This window comes from Brachypodium distachyon, chromosome 2 (genome assembly GCF_000005505.3).
Source record: "Brachypodium distachyon strain Bd21 chromosome 2, Brachypodium_distachyon_v3.0, whole genome shotgun sequence".
NCBI lineage: Eukaryota > Viridiplantae > Streptophyta > Magnoliopsida > Poales > Poaceae > Brachypodium > Brachypodium distachyon.
The window spans coordinates 58,222,290-58,238,324 of NC_016132.3; positions in this window are offsets into that span (position 1 = coordinate 58,222,290).

The window sequence follows — 16,035 nt, forward strand, 5'->3', positions numbered from 1 at the left end:
CAAGCCCACGGCAGACGGCGACCCACGTTTCATGCCAAGAAACTGGATCATGCTGGAGCGCGAGGACGACGACGGCTTCCTCACCTTCGTCAACCTCAGCACGGGCCGCTTTCTCCGCAAGCGGCTCCCTTGCCTCCGAGACTACTTCTTCGTCGGCGCCGCCACGGGCAGCGGGCACCTCGTGGTCGGGGAGAGAGCGCCGCCGTACCAGACACGGGTGATCAACCCTTTCACGGGCACCATGGTGGAATTCATGGCGCCCATCCCTTTGCCACGGGTGGAGACCGTCGTCGTGACATTTTCTCCCATGATGGTGTTCATCTCCGACGGCGGATTCGTGCAGTGGGCTGATCAGAACAGCGAGAGCTTCCAACAAGCAGAGTTCCTCCCGCGCTGGGCTCGGAGTTGCAGGCACATGACTACGCTCTTCGCTGGCCAAGTGTATGTGACCACTGGCCGTGGAGCCATCGCCTCAAGTAGCATCGTCGAAGCCGCCGGCACCGAAGAAGAAGGAGGCGCCCAAGTTGCTGATCAGAACATTGTGATGGACACGGCCGTTCTCGGCCCACCTTTGGGGGAGGGTCGTTCTTACGATTACCACTATCTGGTGGAGTCCGAGGGGGAGTTGCTTCTGGTGCGTGGCCAACATGACACAAGCCCGGTGGTCTACAAGGTCGACCTTGTGAACAAGGTGCTCGTGCCACTCAGGAGCATCGGCGGACGCGCCCTCTTCCTCAGCGACTCACGGTGCTTCTCCATCGACGCCGGCAAGTTCCACACCATCGAAGCCAGTACGATCTACTACGCCTACGCGGCTCCTGGGGCTCCTGGCTGGGTTCATGCTTACGACTATGATCAGAGCCTCGCCGAGAGAGATACATCAGGGCTCGTGCATGATCTTGGCACCGATTTTAGTCTCGGATGTTGTTGCCGCCCTTTCACCTTCCCCGAGCTCCTCACCAGTTATTTGACAGCCTTACATGATGATCTCACCGAACTAGAGAGGGTGGTGCATTATGGTGACGAGTACTACGGTTATGGCAATGACGAGGCGGATCAAAACGACGAATTGTTGATCGATCACACCAGTGATATATAGGAGACGAAGAGGCAAAATGGTCTTTTTTACATTGTTCACGTTGTTATGTTACTTTGGTTGTCCCCTATAAAAATATAGTCCAATTTTTCTCTAGCTTTCTGATCGAGTTTATAATTTGTATTCTTCTTGCTAGCTTCTATCAATCAAATTCAGCAGTGTTTGTTACATCTGCATATAAACACCAACTATTTCACACAAGGGGTTTGAAAGAACATTACCAAGAAATTGTTTATAACGAATTTTGTTGTTATTTTGCAAATCAATAAATATGAGAAGTGCATGACCATTCGGCGGTTGAGGTTAGAAGTTTCAAATGTGAGATAATCAGATAGGCAATTTAAATTTAGTGACAAAATACTCTACAGTTTAAAGAGACCAATCTACCTAAAGCATTAGTAACATTGGAGAAAGAAAACTGGCAATTAAAAAACTGGCCTCATTTTCATACATTAGTTCAAACATGCGATACCTTAATTAAGTAGCCTATAGAAGTAGTCATGAAAACTTGATCATCGGTTCAAACATGCACTCATATATGCAGGACCTTAAGAAGCCTAGTTAGCGGTAGCAGCATCTTTGCGAGATCAACAAGAAATAGTGAATTACAGACATGCCTTATCCACTCATCTCATGCCATGCCACTCTTGCTTACAATGTTTTATTTTTCTTCTATTTCTTTAGTAATTCACTGCTGAATTTTAGTCCTTTTATTCATTCCACCGGCCATGGCTTGACTAGTTTGACTATGCGTTGTTGCTTGTTGGCTTGACCCCTCTTAACTTGCACCTTGACACAGGAGGTGGTCTTTGTTGCTTGATGGCTGCCACGTAGAAGCAGAAGCCACCCGCGAAAGGAGAAGTACAGGACAGGTCTAACTGTGGAGCGCGTTGCCTGAATTCTGACCTGCAATGCCCGTTGTGAGCGAGCAGAGCAGACGACTATAACGAAGGCGCAAAAGTTTGAAATTTACGTAAACACACATTTGCAGCAGTAAACTGAGAACAAGCGCGGACCAACAGTTTATATATAGTGGCCAAAAGCACCAGATCGACTGCATGCATATATTATTAAGATAAAGCGATGGATGCACATCAAATCATTCCTCACTTAAGAAAGTTACAGTAGTTCAACATCTTCCTCACGGTCACTTAAGAAACCAGCGCCATGATAGATGGGTGGGTTAAGCCTTCTTTAAGTCACGAGTTCAGATTCACGGCTGTTGATGGTGTAGCTGGAGAGTAAATTCTGTTTTTAAAAACCGATTAGAAACCAATACCCTGCCTATGCACACCTTTGGCTCCCTGAAAAAAAAAACATACACACACCTTTGACCTGACCCATCCCTCGAGGCCTTGCTCCTACCATCCTGCCTATTACCATCCCTTGAGGCCATGATCGAGCGCCACCGATCCAATTTATTGGTCAAAGCCTTGTCTTAACGAAACAAAATATGCCAACTGTTATGAAAAAAAGGTTTAGGGTGAGAAATCATACGAAGAAACTCCATCTCAATTTATTTTTTGTATACTCCAACATCCAGTCTCATTATTAAGTACTTCATAAAAAACTGTGCAATGGTTATTTATTTTGACACTAGCATTGGCTTGTTAATTATATCTCCTATTCATATTTGTTATATTTTATATTGTGCTTTTATTAGAACTATATCTTAGCTAACATATGATGTTCATCAGCAGAATTTCATCGATCAACCTCGCCACAAAACCGCACAAAACGACGGTTAAAATCTTGATCCTATTGAATTCGTGTCCTTCCGCTCCTTAATTTGGACATTCCAAACTTGTAGTGCTACTTAGGCCAAAATTACTGTGCTTATCTAACTTATTTGAATATGACTTCTTTTATATGTATGTAGTTAATAATTTTTGTACAAAAACACTATTGTAAATAGCCGGTAAATAACTATTATGAATATATTTTCATCAACCTCACCTCGATCGAAGCTGCACAGATTAATTGTGCATGATTTAAAACCATGGCCCCATATGCATTGGTTTTCTTTAAAATCAATGAGAACTATGATGATATCACTGGAAGATATCAACTGAGGTTTTCTTTAAGAGAATATTAATGCAATCACTGCATACAAAAACAAATTTGTCGTCCTTCAAACATTTGAGACTACCGGTTTCAATTCATCACATAGATTTACATTGTCATTATTTATGACCTGTGTACAGTTTTTATATTATACTAGTGGCTTCCCCGCGCGTTGCTGCGGGTCGTGCGGGGAAAATAGATCTAATGTGATAAAACAGAATATCTCAATAAAAATTATATAAGATCATATTACATTTTGATTGTAATGATTTTGTAGGGAAGAAGAGTATGAGGACTCACAAGGATTGAAGAGAAAACACAAATATTTTTATACCGTAAGAAATTATCTTTTGCACCAATAATTTGTTGTATGACTGAAAACATATAAATATGTAGATTGAACAATTTGGCAGGAGTAAATCATCTAACTCTAGGCAAACAAAAAGATGGACATGATACACTGCAGGTAATATCATTGTAGTAAAATACATCCAATGTCAGCACAAATCATTGAAAAGTTTGCAAACATAACTAAGCAATTATCATGAGAGATGTGTGTGATATGCATGAAGCGCGACAGAGTAGGTGCGCATATCCATCTAGGAGGCCATAGTGATCCTTATTCATCAGCAGCTCAGCACATTGACGGTATCTACAATATGAACAACCATGTTAGTATTTTAAACAGAAAATTGTTCGAATAATTGAAACAGAAAGTTTATTTGAAAGTATATGGTCAAATTGGCAATGTGCAAAATGTTTCAAACCTCCCTTTTTAGTAATGTGGCATCGAGGAGCATAGTTGCAAGAAATAAGAAGATTGCAGAGGTGACTACATTTGGAGGTTTACCTGTATTCTGTGGACAAATAAACTAGCTTAGGTGGCGCTCACAGCTCTCAACTCTCTATGAAGAAGACGAACACAGGATTTGGTGCAGCGTACAACTTGCTGCGTTTTCTGCTTTCTCCTTTTTATTCACTGAGATCCGCGAGAAACGCTCCCTTACCGGTCGTGCCATCCCACGACGGGAATGAGTCTCTGATCGATCTTACAAGCACGGCACAACACAGAAACGTTGGCTCGTGCGGCAACTACAGACCCGGAACAAATCCAGATCCTAACAAACTCTATCTGAAGCAAAGTGCAGGAATAACAGAACTATAACAACTACTTATTTGCTAACAAACTCCCCCTAAGCTAGTTGTTGATCACCTTCATGCCGAGCTTCTCACGCACCTCCTGGAACTTGACACGACCAAGTGCTTTGGTGAACACATCGGCCAGCTGATCCTCAGTACGGATGTACTCGACAGAAACCTTCCCTTCTTCAATGCACTGACGGATGAAGTGGAAGCGCGTCGCAATGTGCTTGCTGCGATCATGAAAGACCGGGTTCTTGCACAACTGAATCACGAATTTGTTGTCGACGCGGATGGCAGTGACTTCAGGCTCCTTGTCGAACAACTCGCCAAGCATGCGACCAAGCCACACTGCCTGGCACGCCGCCGTCGTCGCGGCGATGTACCCGGCCTCGCACGTAGACAGCGCGACGACCTTTTGCTTCTGGGACTGCCAGGTGATGGGCTTGCCGTCGAGCATGAAGATGGCGCCTGACGTGCTCTTACGATCGTCCAGATCTCCCGCCATGTCCGCGTCGCTGTAGCCGTACACGACGCCCTTTCCGCCTCGAGCATAGTGGCACCCCATGTTTTGGGTACCGGCGATGTAGCGCAGCAGGTGTTTCACTGCTGCTAGGTGCTCAGAAGTGGGCTTCTCCATGAAACGGTTCACATACCCGACCGCGAAACAGATGTCCGACCGGGTGTGAACCAAATACCTGAGACTTCCGACGATGCTCCGGTACATGGTGGCGTCAACCGGCATCCCTGCGCTCTCCTTGCTCAGCTTGAGGCGCAGCTCCATGGAGACATGGACTGAGTTGCAGCCCTGCATGCCCGCACGCTCCAGCAGCTTGCCGGTGTATGCAGCCTGGCATAGCGACACACCATCGTCGGTCTGGTGCACCTCAATACCCAGGTAGAAGTGCAGCAGCCCCAGATCGCTCATACTGAACTGCCGCTGCATCTCAGTCTTGAACTGCTCGATCTCAGTGCTGGACGCCCCAGTGACAATAAGGTCGTCGACGTAGATGCCGAGGAGGATGCGCTAGTCGCCGGAGCCGCAAGTGCACACGGCGTGCTCGGAGACGCTTCTCTTGAAACCCAGCTGTGCCAACGTGGCATCGAGCTTGGCGTTCCAGGCACGAGGGGCTAGCCGCAGCCCATAGAGCGCCTTGTGCAGACGCATGACATGGTGCTCGCGCCCTTTCTGGATGAAACCCGGTGGCTGTGACACGTAGACCTCTTCTTCTAAGTCGTCGTTTAGGAATGCGCTCTTGACATCAAGGTGATGGAGCTTCCACCCGTGCTGTGCCGCTGATGCCGCCAGCAGCCGCACGGAGTCAAGGCGTGCCACTGGTGCGAAGACCTCGTCAAAGTCGATGCCTTCTTGCTGCACATAGCCCTTTGCCACGAGACGGGCCTTGTGCTTCACGATGTTGCCGGCAACATCTCTTCTGGTCTTGTAGACCCACTTCAAACCAATTGGGCGGTGACCGGCGTGAGCGTCCACGTGCCATTCTCCTCAATGGCACGGAGCTCATCGAGCATGGCCTGCCGCCAGCACTCGTGTGGCTGAGCAGCGTCGAAGGTGGCAGGCTCCTCATCAGGCAGCAGTAGCAGACGCTCAGCCCTACTGGGTGGAGCGGCATCAGGGCCGAGCAGGTCCGCCACGTGCCGATGGCAGTGATCGCCGGCATCAGCATCGTCGGCGTCGGCGTACTGCTCGGGGTTGTAGGTGGGCGGCGTCGTGAAGTCCAGCGTGCGCGCCGTAGGGGACGCGCGCGGTGTTGCAGGTTGAGGCGGAGTTCCCCTTTCTGCCGCAGTTTCTGCCGCGGCAGAGCCCTTGTCGGACGCCACTGTAGCAGATCCGGGACGGCTGCTGCTCGCGTCTGCCGTCGTTTCTGCCGCGGCAGGGATTTCCTGCCGCCATGATGCTCCCCCGAAACCTGAGATCGGCACAGTAAACGACATGCCCGTTACCTCGTCTGCCTCGTCGCCCCAGTTCCAGCTTGCGCCCTTGTCGAAGACGGCATCACGGGTGACGTGCACGCGACGCGACGCCGGATCGAAGATGCGGTAGGCCTTGGAGCATGTTTCGTAGCCGATGAAGACCATCGGCCTTGAGCGATCGTCGAGCTTCTTCAGGCCGGGGCGCGTCACCTTCACGTGCGCGACGCAGCCAAACACCCCGTAGGTGCTGCACGTCTGGCTTCTTACCATGCCAGGCCTCGTACGGCGTCCGCCCATCCACGCTGCGGGTGTACGACCTGTTCAGCAAGTACACAGCCGTCGACACGGCCTCGCCCCAGAACGCGCTCGGCATTCCCTTGGCCTTCATCATGCTGCGTGCCATGCCCAGCACGGTTTGGTTCCAGCGCTCCACCACACCATTTTGCTGCGGCGAGTAGGGTGCGGTGTGGTGGCGCTGGACCCCGTGGTCGGCGAAGTACTCGGCGAGCTCGTTGGAGGTGAACTCACCACCGCGGTCAATGCGGAAGACGCGCAGAGTCTGGCGCGATTCGACCTCAACACGCGCCTTGAAGTGCTGGATCGTGGTGGCCGTTTCGCACTTCGAGGCCAGCAAGACCGCCCACATGTACCTGCTCATGTCATCGACAACAAGCATGAAATATTTCTTCCCACCGTGTGTCGCCGGTGTGATGGGGCCGCATAGATCAGCTCGGTGGCGCGGTACTTGGCCTTCTGCGGGAACGACAGCCGGCGCTGCTTGCCAACTAGACACGCGTCGCAGAGTTGCTTGACGTGGTCCAGCAGCGGCAGCCCGGCAACCAGCTCCTCGCGCCCCATCTTGTGCCGCGCCTGGAAGTGCTAATGGCCCATGCGAGAGTGCCACAACCACGCCTCGTCATCGCGGTGCATGGCCAGGCACAACGGCCTGGCGATCTCAAGCCGCACCACGTACAGCCGGCTTTTGTTGCAAGGAACCTGCGCCAACAACTTGCTATTTCGGTCAAGTAAGGTCATGACGCCGACGTGAATCCTGGCGTCGCAGTCGTTCTCGTCGAGCCGCCCGAGGCTGACGATGCTCGTCTTCAGTCGAGGGATAAAGTAGACCTCCGTCAGCGCGCGATGCTCACCGGAGCGGATTGAGAAGAGGACGGAGCCGCGCCCTTTGATGTCGACAAGCGACCCGTCCCCAAACTTCACCTTGCCAATCACGTTCCAGTCCAGCTCCGCGAATGCCGATACGTCGCCGGACATGTGGTTGGAGGCGCCGGAGTCAAGGTACCAATGCCCATCGCAGCCCTCCTGGCCGCGTTGCAGATGCGCCTCAGCACGGCGCTCGTTGAGGAAGACTTGGCCGTCAAGCAGCACAGGCCCGGCATCCTCCTCGGACAACATTGCCATGAGCAATGTTGGCTCATCGTCGCGGTCGTCGACGGGCATGACGAGGTGCGCCTCGTCCTTCTTCTTCTGGCGACAGTCCTTGGCCCAATGGCCATACTTGCCGCAGTACCGACACTGGTCACACGCCGGCTCGTCCTTGCCAGCATTGGGCGCCGGGGTGGGCGCGTTCTGCTTGTCCTTGCCACGGCCCTTGCCGCGACGCCTATTCTTAGCGCCGGAGCCGCCGCTGCTGCCCGCGCCGTCACCATCGCGTGCCTTGCTTCACGCGCGCCACTGCTCCTCAGTGAGCAGCAGCTTCCCGCCAGCATCGCCGCCGTCGTCCTGCTCGAGCCTGTCCTCTGCAGCCTTGAGCTGGCCTGTGACTTCCTCCAGCGAGATGGTGTCCAGGGTGCCGCTTGTCTCTATGTTCATGGCAACGAGACTGAACTTGCGCGGCACTGCTCGGAGAAAACGGCGTAGCACCTTGCCCTCCGTCATGGACTCGCCAGGCTCTCCAAGCCAGGCGACGATTGAGGAGAGGCGGAGTGAGAAATCCTCCACAGACTCGCCGGCCTTGTAGTGGAACGTCTCGAACTCCGTTTGCAGCGCCTGCGCCCGGCCCTCTTTGACGGCCGCCGAGCCCTGGCGCATCGTCTTGATGGCATCCCAGGCGGCCTTCGCATTCATCTTGGCGCCGAGAATTGGTACCAGCTCCTGTGGGACAGACCGGAGAATGGCCTCCATTGCCGAGCGCTCGTCGGTGGCGATGTCGGTGCCGATCTCGACGGCGTCCCAAATCTCATGCGCCTGGAGGATGACCTTCATGAGAATGGACCACTCACCGTAGTTGGACTTCGTGAGCATGGGGAAATTGGTGTTCGACATGGCGAAATCTCTGGCCGGCCGCGGAAAAGACAGTGCTCTCCCGGCCTCCGTCGCTGACTTCTGCGGCGAGTCGTCGTCACCAGCTTTACCTTTCCCTCCGTCACCGTACTTGGTCATAGGCGCCTCCAGTCCAGGGAGAACTCGGGCTTTGATACCACTTGTGGACGATGGGTGGCGCTCACAGCTCTCAACTCTCTATGAAGAAGACAAACACAGGATTTGCTGCGTTTTCTGCTTTCTCCTTTTTATTCACTGAGATCCACGAGAAACGCTCCCTTACCGGTCGTGCCATCCCACGATGGGAATGAGTCTCTGATTGATCCTACAAGCACGGCACAACACAGAAACGTTGGCTCGTGCGGCAACTACAGACCCGGAACAAACCCAGATCCTAACAAACTCTATCTGAAGCAAAGTGCAGGAATAACAGAACTATAACAACTACTTATTTGCTAACATATTTATTTATTTTTGATGAGAGTGATCATCTGATGTTGCTGAAAAGATCGCTCAAGAGGTGGGATCTGCTTAAGTACATGAGGTGTGCTAGTTTACTTATTGCGGAAGTAGGACATACACTTTTGTTTATCTCGTTTGTTCACATTGTCGCAAGTAGCATCCAGTTTGGCATTGCTGTTGATGATGATATGACAATATATATCAACCGTGAACCATAATTTTTCTCAAGATGGAAAATTGTGGTCCAATATAAAACAGAATACAACTGGAATACCTTTGAATATCTACAACATTGTTCAGTTCAAAATCGAGCTGTCTGTTTGTACTTAAGCTGATATCGTGCTACAAATTAGAAAACTGTAAAGTACTAAATTTGGTGTAGGAATTTTGTACCTGGGTGGGTTATCAATGCTAAAACTTTCAGATTGTTCATCTAAAATTTTCTCCTGTGCAGATGATGGTACAGTAACACTTGAACTTGAATTGCATGTCAAAAATAATTTCAGTTGAAAGGAAAAAATTAATTAGATGACAAACCTTTGAGAAGAATTCATGTCGGTGGCAGCTTGGAGCGATAATATATCGTTCTGCACGAGCAGATAATGTGCTACTGATAATCAACAAAAGTAGGCTGGCACATACATAATTGACTTCAAATGACGCTACTGGAAGAAGGGTCTAGGATCTGGAGGGCAATCATAATTCTAGGTGGGTATGTTAGTTCCCTAATGTTGGAAAACAACTGATCAGAATGCTTGAATAAAACTAGTCAGAGTGCATACTGAGTGGCACTAAAATTAAGATTAGAAAATAAAAAAAATCACTATCATCCAAGCAGAGAGCAGTGCGATTCAGGTGTATACATGCCCTCTAAATACAGGATTTCATTCCTCAGTGAGTAGTCAGCCCATTTTCTAATGACTGCAGTAAGTATTTTTTTCCTGTTTTGCAGCCTAATAAACATGTAGAATGACTGAAAAAAGGAGCATACTTAATACATACGTACCTCAGAAGCAGCCTTACTGGATGGAATCAACGACATGATGTAGAGATTTTCTTCACCCAAAAACTGGCTGCAATGAGGAAAGACACATAAAACACTACCAAATGAGGGTCAAGGAGATAGATGAGCCAAAAACCTGTGTAAGTGCTCACCAGGAGGCGTATAGGCAACGGCAACAACTGTTGAATGAGAAGAGGACATGGAGGGATGTTATATACGGGCTGTAGCACAACAGCCAACCGACGGAAGCCCTAGAGGCCATTAAATCCATGGAGTATTGGAGTGCCTCTTCGCATGCCGCGGGTAATGGAGACGGTTATCGGAATTGATTGGAGATTGAGAGAGAAATAAAGGTGGCGGCTGCATGGAAGATCAGAGGCTATTCGGCAGACCTCGGTGGCGACGAGCGACCAGCGGTCGTTGCGGCGAGCCAGCGCCATTATCCCCTTCTTCCCATTCATGTGCGTATGATCAAGAGTTACAGCGATCCCTTTTTTTTTGGGTGCAACTCGACGTTTCTTTGGGGAAGTGGAACACCGGCCCATTGTAGGGCTGGGCTAGGCCAAATTTCTTTGGGCTGGGTTGGATTAAGTAGGAAACAGAACACAACACGCCTGGAAACTGAATCAGAGCCGTAGAAATTACATCGAATGGACTAAACATTTTAGATGACGTGGAAGCCTGTGCTTTGAGCTTGCAAACATTAACTACACTAAATGGGGATGAACTTTATAGAGATCATAGATAACGCACCTTTTTTTTTGACTGAAAACAGTAGGGTTCCTACTGCCTATATTCATGATTTTTGGTTTACCTGTTATGTCCAGAACAAGAAATAATATTAGGGTTCCTACTCCATATATTTACAATCAACCTTTTATCATAATTTTCATTGTCAAGAAAGGTTGTGGTATGGAATTTGGTTGGACTGAGATGGTTTAGCTAACCCAAATAATTCATTGCACTCGATGTTTAAAGATCCTAATTTGTTTCGATAGAATCATAAAGCATCACTGTAGTTCTCTTGCAGCAAAATAAATCACTTATATGGGCTAGGCCGGCCTTGAATCGATCCTACGTGACAGCATCAAGCAACAAAGACCACCTTCTGACAAGGTGTCAGTTAAGAGGGGTCAAGGCCAACAAGGCATAGTCGAAGAAGTCAAGCCATGGCCGATGAAATGAAGAAAAGGACTAAAGAAATAAAAGAAGAACATTGGGACAATAGTGTAAGCAAGAGTGGCATGCATGAGATGAATGGATAAGGCATGTCTGCATTTTCAATTTAGTACTTCACTATCTCTTGTTGATCTGGCAATGTTCTGCTGCTACCACTAACTAGGCTTCTTAAGGTCCTGCATGTTTGAACCGGTGATCAAGTTTTCATGACTACATAGGCTTCTAAATTAATTAAGGCACAGCATGTTTGAACTTATGTATGAAAATGAGTTCAGTTTTTTCATTGCCAGTTTTCTTTCTCCAATGTTACTAATTAATGCCTATCTGATTATCTAACATTTGAAACTTCTAACCTCTCAACTGCCGAAAGGTTATGCACTTCTCATATCTTATTAATTTGCAAAATAACAACAACATTCGTTATAAGCCATTTCTTGACAATGATCTATAACACCTTGCGTGAAATACTTTATGTCTTATGCACCGGATGTAACAAACACTGCTGAATTTTATTAATCGAAGCTAACAAAATGATTACAAATTATAAACTCACAAAAAGAGATGGAGAAATTATACTTTTTTATAGGGCAGCCAAAGTAACATAACAACATGAAATGGAAAAGATGATGTTGCTTCTTTGTATCCTATATATCACTGGTATGATCGATTGATCATTCATCGTCTTGATCTGCCTCGTCGCCATAATCATAGTAGTACTCACCATCATACACCTTCATCTCTAGTTCGGTGAGCTCAGGGAAGGCTGTGAAGTAACTGGTGAGGAGCTCGGGGAAGGTGAAAGGGCGGCCACAACATTTGAGAGTAAAATCAGTGGCGAGATCAAGCACGGGCCCTGAATCTCTCTCTTCGAGGCTCTCGTAGTCGTAAGCACGAAGCCAGGCAGGAGACGCGTAGTAGATGGTACCAGCTTCGACGGTGTGGAACTTGCTGGCGTCGATGGAGAAGCATTGGGAATCGCTGAGGAAGAGGGCGCGTCCGCCGATGCTCCTGACCGGCACGAGCACCTTGTTCAGAACGTCGACCTTGTAGACCACCGGGCCTGCGTAAAATTGGCCGTGCACCAGCAGCAACTCCCCCTCGGACTCCACCAGATAATAGTTATCATAAGAATGGCCCTCCACCAATGTTGGGCCAAGAATGGTGTCCATCCTAACTGTCTGTGCAGAGCGTTGCTGCTGTTGATCAACAACTCGTGCGCCTCCTCCTTCTTCTTCGGTGCCGGCGGCAGCTTCGGTACGACTTGAGGCGATGACTCCATGGCCAGTGGTGACATGCACCTCGCCTGCAAAGAGCGTCATGCTCACGCAACACAGAGGCCATCTCGGGCAGATCTCTCTTTCCCGGAAGCTCTCGCTGTTCTCATCGGCCCACTGCACGTACCTTTCATTCTCGTCGGAGATGAACACCATCATGGGAGAAAATGTCACGACGACGGCGTCCACCCGTTTCAAAGGGATGGGCGCCCTGAATTCCACCATGGTGCCCGTGAAAGGGTTGATCACCCGTGTCTGGTACGGCCACGCTCTCTCCCCGACCACGAGGAAGCCGCTGCCCGTGGCGGCGCCGACGAAGAAGTAGTCCCGGAGGCAAGGGAGCCGCTTGCGGAGGAACCGGCCGGTGCTGACGTTGACGAAGGTGACGAAGCCGTCGTCGTCGCGTGTCAGCAAGATCCAGTCTCTGGGCATGAAGCGTGTGTCGGTGCCGTCTGCCGTGGGCTTGCAGGTGGCGCGACGCCAGTGAGGGGCGGCGGCACGGAAGTTGTAGTAGTAGTCGAGGTCCGACGTCTCCAGGAAGGATTCGCCGATTTTGCGGAGGACGTCGTAGGGGAGCAAGGCCGATTTTGCAGCCGTGCGGCGCCGCTGGCGCCGATTGGTCGGTCGGTGTTGTGTTCTAGCCATTGATATGAGTGTTCGAGGACGTAGCTAGGACTAGATGGAGCAACGGCTACTAGCTAGGTAAGCGTATATGCTTTTCTGTGCTTGCGATGGCTTGTGTGTAGTTTTATTTTTGGATAAGAAGCTTGTGTGTAGTTGTGTGGAATGCTGCGTGTTTGATCCTGGTATATATAATCAACGTACACCTAATCATGATTGAAACGAATTCGAAAAACGTGGGAGATGTGCTAGATGGCACGATTAATTCTTCCCGAAATTACAACGTGAGCTCTTGCTATTTGAGAGACGTTTTTGGAAGAACTTGAAAGCGCAAAAGTACTAGTGTTTGATGGGCGCGCACATTTTTAGAGAGAAATACAGTACTGTGTCTGTTCTCTCAACGTTTTTTGCTTTCAAGTTTTTCCAGAAATATCACCGGCCGGCCAAGCCACAGCTAATTAACTTTTGGTAAGTTTGGTGAAAACTTATCCCGCCAGTGCTCCAAATCGATCTCACACGGTTTCACACACCCATTTTTTTTTTGAAATTACTGTCTGCTAGCTAGCTGTTCTCTCAACGTTCTTTTGCTTTCAAGGTTTTCCAGAAATATCACGGCGGCCGGCCAAACCACAGCTAGTTAACATCGGTAATTTTGGTAGAAACTAATTCATCCAGCCAACACACCAAATCTCGCATGGTTTCCCACACCCAAAATTTTGAAATTCGTCTGAATCATGGTGAGACGCGCCCAGAAACTGCATATATATACACAACCAGACAGGCGTAGAATAAACTTCCACACAGCCGAGCTACGCAAGCACAGAAAACATACACACAAGCGAAGTTTGATCCATAGTAGCTAGCTAGATATGGCGGCCACCGTGACCACCTGCCGGCTGCAAGATACTAAGGCGGAGCCGGACTGGTCAACTCTCCCCGACGACCTCGTCGGAAGAATCAGCGAGTGCTTCCTGAAGACGGACGACCTCGACTACTACGTCGTCTTCCGGAACACGGTGTGCCGGGACTGGCGCCGTGCCACCGTCAACCCCACAGCAGACGGCACGGACCCCCGGTTCCTGCCCACCAAGTGGATCATGCTCGACCACTCCATCTTCGACGACGGCAACGTCACCTTCGTCAACCTCACCACCGGCCGCTTCCTTCACAAGAACGTCTCTCACGTCATCAATACCTACTTCTTCGTCGGCGTCATGACCGGCAGGCTCTTCGTGCTCGGGGAACGTGAGCCACCGTTACCAAACCCGTGTGCTAAACCCTTTCACGGGCGCCATGGTCCACTTCCAGGCTCCGATACCCGCGGAGCGAGTCACCGCTGTCGCCGTGACGTCTTCTCCGACAACGATGAGGGTGTTCATCTCCGGCCTGGACGGCGACTCCGTGTCGTGGGCCGACCAGAGCAGCGAGAGCTTTGGAGATGGACACGGAGAGTTTGTGCCGGCACGTGGGAACATGCGCTTCCCTTGCATGGTCCCGTTCGCCGGCGACGTGTACATCGGCGATAGATGGGACGACGGACCCATCGTGTCGGGAACCGACGTCGTCGCCGCCACCGCTGCCGACGAGGAGGAAGGCGTCAGGTTAGACCAAGTGCAGCAACTCACCACCATCCTCGGCCCCGATTTTCCAGAGGCCTGTCGGATGAATATGTACTACCTTGTCGAGTCCGAGGGGGAACTGCTGGTGGTGATGGACAGGCTCCCGATTTACCAAAATGGCCCGGTGGTCTACAAGCTGGACACTGTGAACAAGGAAATCCTTCCGATCAGCAGCATCGGCAGCCGTGCCTTATTCCTCAGCTCATACCGGTGCTTCTCCGTCGACGCCAGCAAGTTCCCTGGCGTCCAAGCAGGCAGCATCTACTACGTGGAACAGGAATATACGTCCTCCACGGTTAGAGATCACGTTGCCATTGCTAATTGGTGGGATGATGAGCATGGGCTCGAAGATCTTAATGATTGTGGTCGTCGTCCTTTCACCATTATCAAGCTCTTGACGGATTACTGCAGGACCATCGAGTACTCGGAACTAGAAATGCTGTCACCTTATGGCGAGGATAATGGTGATTACGGTTACTATGGGTACTACCCTGATGGGGACGAGTGGGAGTCATCGGCAATGAGGGGATGGATTCAATGATATGTAAGGGACGAGAGTGAGAGAATAGTTAATATTGAAGCTTACTTCTCTAGCTTTCTATTGAGTTCTATAAGTTGTAATCTTTTTGTTTGTTTTGGTCAATCACATTTTTAGCTGTTTTTGTTACTCTAGCAAGAAGGATATTGATGAAAATTTTATACGCTTTGGACTGGAGTCATGCTAGCTTGAGATCGTACAACGTGAAGAACACAGAAAAGAGGTTCTGACAAACACACAAGAGAAGAACCAAAAAAACTCAATTCTTTTTGGACTTTTTTATATTTTGTTTTCCGTTCGTTTGATTCTCGTTTAACCCTGACTTAACTGGGTGAATTGTTAACCATGTCCACAATTTGTGGTTATGCTAAGTTATGTATCTTTTGCATAGGAGTTCAATTGTTATGACGTACTCATTTTTTTAGTGCTAATAATCTGTAGCACCTTTACTAGCCATTGTGCTTCTTTGTAAAAATTTAGTGTATAGATCTTAAAACAACTACAAAAGGGAACTAAAAAAGGTTACACACTTACACGGGTGTTTACAGCTTTTTTTTTTTGAGAGAGTAACGTATAACTTTCAGACCGATAACTTTATTCAAACACCAAAACTGGAAAAATCTATACCTTCTAAACTTCCGGTATAGCATTGCGTCGGTCACTGTCGCGGGGTCGATGACCCGGTGGGATCGAACAGCTAGCATCTGCCCGATTGGTCCACAACCTGTGCCTTCTTGTTCACTGAGGTTACAGTCTCTATCGATTTCCATCCAGGGCTGTGTAGTGCACTTGAAGTAGTAAGTTTAAAGACACTTTAAACTTAATGG